At 34.9% G+C, this 10,227-nt stretch overlaps 1 long non-coding RNA gene across 1 annotated transcript; it reads left to right on the top strand.

Moving 5' to 3' along the window:
• Positions 1,213-3,018, top strand: LOC105167825. Its single transcript, XR_848285.2, has 3 exons — positions 1,213-1,591; positions 2,012-2,113; positions 2,551-3,018. It is a non-coding gene; the product is annotated as an uncharacterized LOC105167825 (long non-coding RNA).

Raw genomic sequence — 10,227 nt, 5'->3', positions numbered from 1 at the left:
TGTTTTGTTGGCAGGAGACGTAAGTTCTCTGTGCAATTTTAGTGGGTTAGTTGGCAATGTAATTAAGTGAGTTGAACTGATTCACGGGAATCGTCATATAGAAGCTTCTTAAGGCTTGATCGGTATGATTGGGATTCCTAGTTGTGATAGTACGAGATTAGTCTCGGACTTGAGGAATCATGGAAGTAACGTGCATACGAAGACTATATCTTAGATTTGGCGAGTGGTGGCTGTGTCGTGAAACATGGTCATTATAAGCCTTGTACAATGCAGTCGGAGTATGTAGCGAGGACAGTAATTTTCAAGAGAGGATCTGTCCCTTATCTATATATGACAAAGAGTCACATATGCACTCTAAGATGGTTTAGACTCTAAAAGTCTTTCACCAAAGCAGTTGATCGATCAGGAATAGGTTTACTAGATCGAATTAGTAGAGTAAATGGGTCTTGAATATCAAGTATAGTTGCTTAGTCAAGGATGGAAACCAACGCCCAATTCCATGCTCTAGACTAAGGTTAGGAGATGGTTGATAGGAGCCTAAATACTCATACCACTATTCACCTAATTTCTAGTGCCGTGGACTGTTGCTAGACGTCCATCCATGGTAACGGGTTATTTTCGATTATGAAATAATAAAAAATAATTAATTAAATTAGATTTAATTGATTGTATTGTTCACACACGTCCAAGTCTAACTGAGGGTAAATCTAATAAGTCATACACCTATCACTGGAATGTGATGAAATTAATTTGGAATTAATTTCAAAAGAATGGAATTAATTTAATTTGAATTAAATTAATTTCTAGGAGAGCATAAATGATTGGATCATATATATATAAATCAATTGGTTGGATTTTCCAAAGATTAATTAATTTTGGGTTTGGCCTTTTAAGTTAATTGAATTAATTTAATTGGGCCTAGTTTAATTTATAAATTAGGAGAGAGTGGGATTGGGTCATTTAATTGAATTAAGAGACATGGATTTATTAAATGGACTTGGAAATAAATTGGATTTAATTTAAGTCTATTGGACCTTAGCTTTGATTCTTTTAATCAAGGCTTAGTCCATTTAAACCAAGCCCACGACCTAGTTAGACCTAGTCTATGTCAAAAGAGAACATGGCTTCTTTTTGGGGGCTTTTTGGACGAATTTTGGCTTGATATAAGTCGAAAATTTCAGCCATGTGATTGTAGGTTGAGGATAGGATTAAATCAAGTGTATACAAAAGGCTAGATCTTTGATGTACATGTATCTATCCTAACCACCCAAGAACCCATGTTTTTCCCATCTCTTTGGAAAAGATTTTCGACCATCTTACTCTCTTTCTCTCAACCAAAAATACCTCTCCAAGAACCCTAGTTCTCTTCTTCATCTTGGATCAAAGAAAGAACAAGAAAAATCAATCCGTTAATTCAATAACATATTGTTGATTTTTCACTCTTTTCTTTCCCATTCTTGCTAGCATGGGGAGGAGACAATCTCCAGAGGTGGTGTGGATGGTTTAGAGGGTCTCTTCATTGAGATCTAACCATGGAGCGGATCAAAGACTTGGAACAATGCAAGAAGCCGATCAAAGAAAAACTACGAGGGTGAGGTTCTTATTTACATTCATGTTCCTCTCATTTTTCTTTGTATTCTATGGCCTATTCTATTTTATTGTACAACAAATGATCGGGAAAGATCAAGGGTACACCACTTTATCGAGTTTATTTTATGTTTTTATAGTTAATTTTTTATTTTTTTTTGCTTCCACCGCACTTTTCGAGCCGATCCACTCCCTACAGGTGGTATTAGAGTCCGGTTTTGTTTATGGACCTTAAATTTTACATGTATTACATGTTTCGAGCATGATTACATGTTTTATTGGCTTTGGTGCATGAGCTTTTATGCTTTGGTTACATATCTATGTGCTAGGGTTTATGCATATTTAATTTTATGTTTTTAAATCTTGGACATGGGAATTTATGAAAATTTTAATTTTCTGTAATTAATAGTTCTTTTGGTTTTAGAATTTGCAGAAAACAAACAAAGGAATTTTTCCAGAATACAGACAGCAGCACCGGCGCACGCACGCGCCCTATGCGCCATTGTGCGGCAGGCTGGCCTTCCTTGTCAGTTTGACCAATATTTTCTATTTTTTGTGGAAATTTTATTTTTCTTAATTTTTCTGCATTCTTTGAAATGATAAATTTGGTGAATTTAATTTTGGTAGAGATTGGGTATCTCCTAAAATTAAATTACTAAACTTAACTAGAAAAGGATTTTCACACCTGAATCATTTTGCATAGGATGCACTTATGTCCAACATTTAAATTACAAAATTTTACATGTATTTTGTGCACTTGGATATGTGATTTTTGTTTATGATATTGGTTATCATATACATGTATGAGCATGAATATTTGGTTGATTATTTTTGTGATTATTGTTGTGTTAATTGGATTAACATTGGATGATCACAAAGCCTTGGACTGTATCTGTGGTTTATTTTCTATTGGGTTGTCGCCTACGTGCGTTTTAATTTTTCTCTTATCTCTCTCGGTTTCAGCTTTGGAAGAATAATGCTTGCTTTCTCCTTCCCTTTGTACTCCCCCAAATTGCTGATTGGCGCTTTTTAATTTTTTATGATGTAATGAGAGTAGATAGGAGGTGAAGAATTTTTTATTTTTTGTAAATAAAATTTAAGGAAGGCAAGCCCAAGGCAATGGAGGCCCATGAAGGAGGTTATTGGATGGCCACAGAGGATCCATGGAGAAGAGGTCCAGTGGAGCCCACGATGAAGAGCCTAAGAGAATAAAGAGGAGACTTACAAGGACCACAAAAATGTTAATGGGTTATAAAACTTGTAATAACATAAGCCTAATCCAGACTAACCATAGACCCACTGTAGGCTCAGTGGATCGCATAGGTTATTAGGTTCTGTGATCATCCAAAAGGGACATGCTAGGCTATTTTGCATACGATGCATTTTTTATACTTTTCATATTTAATATATTATGCATGCAAAATATAAAGATGTGATGAGGTCTCGGTCAAATAATTAAGAACTCTTACTTGGTTGGACCAAATTAAAATATTAGACCCCAAAAATGAAATTTAGAACAAAGTTTTCCATGCCTTCCATCCACACTAATGTAGCGAAAAAGCTGATTTTATTCATACGTGATCTCTCGAGTCGTGGCACATTTGGACTAAAATGAAGCTGTACTATTATTGTGAACAAAGTGAATAAGTACTTATTTTCCTATCTCACGAGCCATGGGGGGTGATAATTTGCATTATGATTCGATTGCTGGGTCGGTTTTGCTAGAATCGGTGCCCAAAAAGCCAATTAGATTGGTGGTTTTGGGAACTATTTAACGATCTTTATGAATGTGATATTATCTTGATGAATGTAGTAACCATCCATCTATGACACTATATTTTTGTTGTGCTTACTATTTTATGTTGAACGGTGTTCTAACGTCACAACAAATGCCCACAGACCAATTGAATAACCCATATAGTTGGGTTCGCATTAGATGCCAGCTATGAAACCAACTTCTGAGGGTTGGTTTGAAACGTTCCAAGTCGAGGATCTTGAGACTGGGCATCGAGAGTCCTATAGAGACTTGCACTAAGTATTGCATTCATTGGATGAGTGTCATATTTCATCAGAGATAGACATGGGATGTCTATGCAATTTTAGTATATTAGTTGAAAAGGTTGTTAATTAATTGCACTGACTTATGAGAATCATCATATGGAAGCCTTGGAGGCTTGGTCCGTATGACTTGAATTCCCGGCTCCGATTGTACATGATTAGTCCTTGGACTTCAGGAATCATGGTAGTGTCATGCATATGATCGCTATATCTTGAATCTGGTGAGAGATGATTGTGTCTTCGATGTGGTCATTATAAGCCTTGTCAGTGTAGTCGGATTATGTATTGAGCATGGTGGATTTCAAGGCAGAATCCATCCCCTATTAGTATATGATGGATATATCTCCTATGCGCTCTGAGATGGTTTAGACTCTCTAAATCTATGGCCATAGTGATTGATCAAATAGAAAATAATTTCCTTTGTTGATCAATAGAGTGAACATATTTCAAGTATTCAACATAGTTGCCTGGTCCAGGATGAGAACCGACGCCCAATTCCATGCCATAAACTAAGGCTAGGAGATGGTCGATAGAAGGACCGTACTTGTATGGAACTCGAGAGCCTAAATATTCACGCCAACATTCACCTAGTCTCTAGTGCCATGGACCATTACTAGACGGCCACCCATGGTGACGGGTGTTTCGGAATAATGGTTAATTGAAAATAATTAATTAAATTAGATTTAATTAATTATTTATGTTGGACACAGTACCCAAGTCTAGATGAGGGTGAATCTAAAGAGTCAACAAATCACAATGGAACTGGTGGAATTAATTTAGAATTAATTTAAGAAGAAATGAACTAATTTATTTGGATTAAATTAATTCAAGAAAACTATATAAATGATTGGATCATTTATTTAATGATCGATGGCTAAATTATTAATTAAATTGAATTAATTAATTTTGGGCTTAACACCTTTAAATTAATTGAATTAATTTATTAGGTCTGACTTAATTAATTAATTGGATACTAAATTGAGCCTAATGTCATTTAATCGAATTAAATACATAAGCCCAAAATGTAAACCGATTCATTCATTAATTAAGACAAGTCCAATTAAATTAATTCAATTAATTTAATCTTTGGCTATACATCTAAGGGATCACCCCACACTCAGGCAATCCAATTACGTACACCTTAAGGAATTATTCCAAATTAATTACTTTTTCTTTCTTGGTGATTTGTGTGTAATTTTTTAGGTTCACCTTTAACTAAATTTGAGTTAGTGTCCAACATAGTTGATTAATTAAATTTAATTTAATAAAAAGATAATTACATTTACACCCCTCACCTATTATATTTTTACACAACCACTCTTGCATTTGGAAAAATTAAAAAAACCACATTTGACAGCCTTTAAAACTCAAATATGCTCCTATTGACTAGGTCAATTTTTAAAATAATTTTTGAAAGTCAGAATGCCCTTAGGGGTGTTTTTGCAGTTATCAAAAGGTAGAAGGGTGTCAAAGTAATATTTATGAACATGAGTAATATAAGCCTATATGTTTTTTTATTATTTATACTAATTTTTAATTTAAATTGAATTTATTTATTTAATTTTTTTTTATTGAATCTCTATATAAAATTGCACCTTTTAATATTTAAAATATTAAACTATTCAATTAATATATAAATAAAATTAGCTAATAGATTATAAAATTCAAAAATTATCACACTTGTATAAATTACTTGAAAATTATTAAAATTAAAAGATTTGTCATCCTCTATTTTTATTATATCTAAGTTTTATTAAAAGAAAAATTAAAAATAATTTATGTATTTTGAATAAATCTAATTAGAATGCATAGATTATTTTTAATTTTTAATTTAGGAAAGTTTAGTTATAAATACAAAGAGAGAATAAAAAATTTTAATTTTAATAATTTTACTAAGGGATAATTTATATATTAATTAAATAATTTAATATTTTAATTATTAAAAGGTGCAATTTTCTGTTAAATACAAAAAGGTTAATATAATAATTTATATTTAAATAAAAAATTGGTAGAAATAATAAAAAAATATATGGAGTCATATTATTCATCTTCATAAATATATACTTTTACACTTGTTCTGACTTGTGATAATTATAGAAACACCCCTAAGGGCATTATTGTTCTTGAAAAATTATTTTAAAGGTTGACTTAGTCAATAGGGACACTTATGAATTTTAAAGGCTGTCAGGGGTGGTTTTAGTAATTTAAGGCAGGGGTGGTTTGTGTAAAAGGTCAATAGATGAGGAGGTGTAAATGTAATTACCCCTTTAACAAATCATCCTTGATCAGTCATTGATCAAGAAGGCTCGCTACCATGGCTAGCCATCTAGCAACGGTCCATCGCTATAGACTAGGTGAATATAAGTGTGAAGATTTAGGCTCCTGATTTTATACGGGCACGGTCCTTCCATCTACCGTCTCTCGACCTTAGTGTAGGGCAAGAAATTTGGCGTTAGTTCCCATACTGGATTAGGAATCTATGCTTTAATACTTGAGACCGCATTATGCTTAATTGCTCGACATAGGAACCTCTTTTTCCTATTCGATCAACCACTGTTATAAAGCGTAAACGTGTCTCTAAGTGCATAGGAGATACCTCTCGACAGGGGACTGATCCTCTTCTTGAAACTCACTGCCCTCGCTACATGCTTCAACTGCACTGGACAAGGTTTATGATGATCATATTTGTGACATAATCACCTCTTGCACAGATCCAAGATACAGCTATCGTGTGCACGTGACTGCCATGATTTCTCAAGTCTGAGGATTACTCCATATTATCGGAGTCGGGGATTCAAGTCACACTGACCTAGCTTCCAAAGCTTCCATATGACGATTCCCATGAGTCAGTTTAGTCAATTGACCACCTTCTCAACTAACCCATTGAAATTGCATAAACGTTTAACATTTGTCACCGATGAAACAAAACACTCATCTAATGAATGCAATACTAAATGTAAATCTCAACAGGACTCTTGATGTCCAGTCTCGATGTCCTTGACTTGAAATATTTCAGACCAACTCTCAGATGTTGGTTTCATAGTCGCCATCCAATATGCAACACAACTACATAGGTTATCTAAATGGTCTGTGAGTATGTGTTGTGACGCTAAAGCGGTGCTTAACATAATTAGTAAGCATAACAGACACAGATACCAAAGATGAATACTTACCATATTCATTATGGGAATATTACTTGAATAAATATTTGTTGAATAGTTCCCAAAACCACCAATTCATTTGGCTTTCTGGTCACTTATTCCAATACTTAGATAAGTAACAAAAACTTCTTAGAGTCTATGTATAATGAGATCATTATTAGAAAGTTATGAATAATTTTTAACTGCCATCGATGCAACACTCAACTCCTCAAGTTATTAACTCCTTTAAGTATCCAATGGAAAAACTCTTCTTTTAAGAACATTGTAACTTGAAACAGAACACTTGTGTTCCAAGGAGATCTAGTATTTTGTAGCTTCATTGGATTCTTGACTCTGGGTGGATCTCATATCCAACCTAGCTCCAACTAACCCTTAGCGTACATGGGATGCCCCATGTCTTAAGATAAATGTGGGAAACGCTCTAATATGCTATAGCTTGTATGGCGTTCTAAATACAACCATGCTCGAAAAATCGGTTTCTAGAACTGATTAAAGGCTACCGTGTGGTTGAAATTATGTCCAACAAAGTTTGTCTTCTCCTTTCACTGATACCATTAGGATGCGGGGTTGTAAGAGGCTTCAATTGATGGAGAATCGACTCCCTTTTCATTACCCGATAATCTTCCATTCTAAGTACTCTTTTCTCGATCTAACTGAGGTATGCCAAATTTAGACTTTCCACTTTATGTTTGAACACTGTTACCCTCTCAAACACTTCAAAACCGTACGTCTCAAAAAAGAAGACATAACCAAATCGTGAATGATCATCCGTAATATTATGTAATAGCGAATACTCTGGGACTTGAGTACTTTATAGCCCATATACATCGTGTGTGGATTAGATCCAATAGAAGCTTGGCGAGGCTAGCTTGTCATACAAAATTGCCTCTTAGTCATATTTCCCTTTGAGGTAGGATTCACCGACAGGAAGATCGTTTAAATCTCTATCTCTAAATGTTTTAGACCAATCTCAACCTTCTAATCCCATCTCTATAAATCTGAGTTAGCCAAGTATCTTATGTTTGTGTTTATTCTTGGTTTTTCCAATTTTCTTTTATGTTGATTGCCCATTCATTACACAACCATTTGTGACGAGAATTGTATATGGATATTTACAAACTCTTTGTAAAAGTACCAAGTGAATGCTTTAAAAAGGATTTTGAATGAAAATTCTTCAGATGGTATTTGAATAACCTCTATTTAAATAATCCACTTGTGTTCCAAGTAAAACAATCACCATGCTCCGAAATCAAGGACAATCTTCAGATTTTGCAGCCAATTAATTTGTTCCATCAAAGTTAGTCAATCTCAAAAATAAAAATAACGGTTAGTGGATTTCAGACATATATTCAAAAAGTAAAGCAGAAAGAAATAAGCAGATTAAAGTAAAATTGCATTTAATTTAAGACTTCGACTTTTAGTCATTCATCCCTCCCACTATTTCTACAACAGCCCACCACTCTCAAGTGGGATTTTGGGGAACCATTTTCTAATGGCCTTGGGATCCACAAGCACAATTTACCATGCCCTGCTTTTATGATTCACATGGCAAAAAGCTCATGGGAGGTATTCAATACCATTCTCATCCCATAAGATTCACAAGATGTTTTGCCTTACCTCTTCATATGATGCCGAGGACTCTAAGAGAATCATGATACTCAATGTTAGACCCAACCCATCAACCAAATCATACCTCAACTATCACCCCCCATGACTCATGAGATAGGAAAACCGTGAGTGTATTCCTTTGTTCATAATAATATTGCAGCTTGCCTCTATTCTAAATGTGCCACGACTCGTGAGACCACATTTGGGTAGCGGTAGCTTCCTCATCACGTTGTTATGGATGGAAGGCCTGGACAGATTGAAACAACTTAGATCTTATTCCATTACGGATTTAATATTTACTTAGTGTTAGGCTCAACCCATCAACCAAATCAAATCTCAACTATCATCCCTACGATTCGTGAGACAGAAAAACATTGAGTATGTTTTTTTGTTCATAATAATGGTGCAACTTGCCTCTATTCCAAATGTTCCTCGTCTCATGAGACCAAAAAAGCCAAAAATGGATTGGCGTTTTTGGGAACTATTCCGACGATCTTTTTTAAAGTAATATTATCCCAATGAATATGGTAAGTAATCATCTTTGGGAGATATATCTGTTGTGCTTACCAATTACATTATGCGTTGCTTTAACATCACAACATATGCTCACAGACCATTTAAATAGCCCATGTAGTTGTACTGCGCATTGGATGGCGGCTATGTAACCAACTTTTGAGGGTTGGTCTGAAACTTTACAAGCCAAGGACCTCGAGACTGAGCATTGAGAGTCCTACTGAAACTTGCACTGAGTATTGCATTCATTGGATGAGTGTCGTGTTTCATCGGTGATAGATTGAACCATGTCCAACAGAGTTCGATTCCCCCTTTCAGCATCGCCACTCAGTTGTGGCATTCTAGGGGGTGTCCATTGAGAGAGAATTCCATTCTCCTTTAAATAATCAACGAATTCACAACTTAAATACTCTCCGCCTAGGTCTGACCAAGGGCTTTAGTTTTATGGCCAGTTTGATTCTCGACTTCAAGTGTGTATTTCTTGAACCTTCCAAAGGCCTCAGATTTGTACCTCATCAGGTAAACATAACCATACCGTGAGTGATCATCGGTAAAGGTTATGAAGTATGAGAATCCTCCTCTAGTCGGAGGATTTAATAGTCCACAGACGTCTATATGGATCAAATCCAAAAGACCGTTGGCAAGCGAACTTTGTCCTACAAAAGGCTTCTTGGTCATTTTCCCTTTCAGATAGGATTCACAAGTTGGTAGGTTGTCCAAATCGTCTATCTCTAGACTCTTTAAGTCTACCAACTTGCTCATGCTATCTTTTGATATATGGCCCAACCTTGCGTTCCATAACTGTGCGTTTACATGATTATCTAATTTTTGTTTGTGTTAGGCAGTCATAATCCGATTAGACTGTTGGAGATTATAAAGAAAATTTACCAATGTAGCAAGCAGATGATAGTTATTATCAATCATCAAATAAAAACTATTTTTATTGATCGTGAATATATAACCATCATTGTCTAAAATAGGAATGGAAATAATATTTTTGATCATGCTAGGTACATAATAACAATCTTTTAATTCTATCTGAATATGATCAACAATAACTAAGTCGAGAGATCCCACGGCTTCCGCAGCGACGACTTTCCCATCGCCTAGCTTTAGAATCATTTCATCCTTACTTAGCCTTCTACTTCTTTCCAACACCTGCACGTTATTGTAGATGTAAGCTCCACAATCGGTATCCAATTCCCAAGAAGCAAAATTAGTTATCATATTCACTTCAAGCACAAATGTACCTAGGTTGGAGAGGAGTTGTGGGCACTCCTTCTTTCAATACCCCTTTCCT

Source organism: Sesamum indicum, linkage group LG8 (genome assembly GCF_000512975.1).
Source record: "Sesamum indicum cultivar Zhongzhi No. 13 linkage group LG8, S_indicum_v1.0, whole genome shotgun sequence".
NCBI lineage: Eukaryota > Viridiplantae > Streptophyta > Magnoliopsida > Lamiales > Pedaliaceae > Sesamum > Sesamum indicum.
This window is presented reverse-complemented; position numbering and strand designations above follow the sequence as displayed.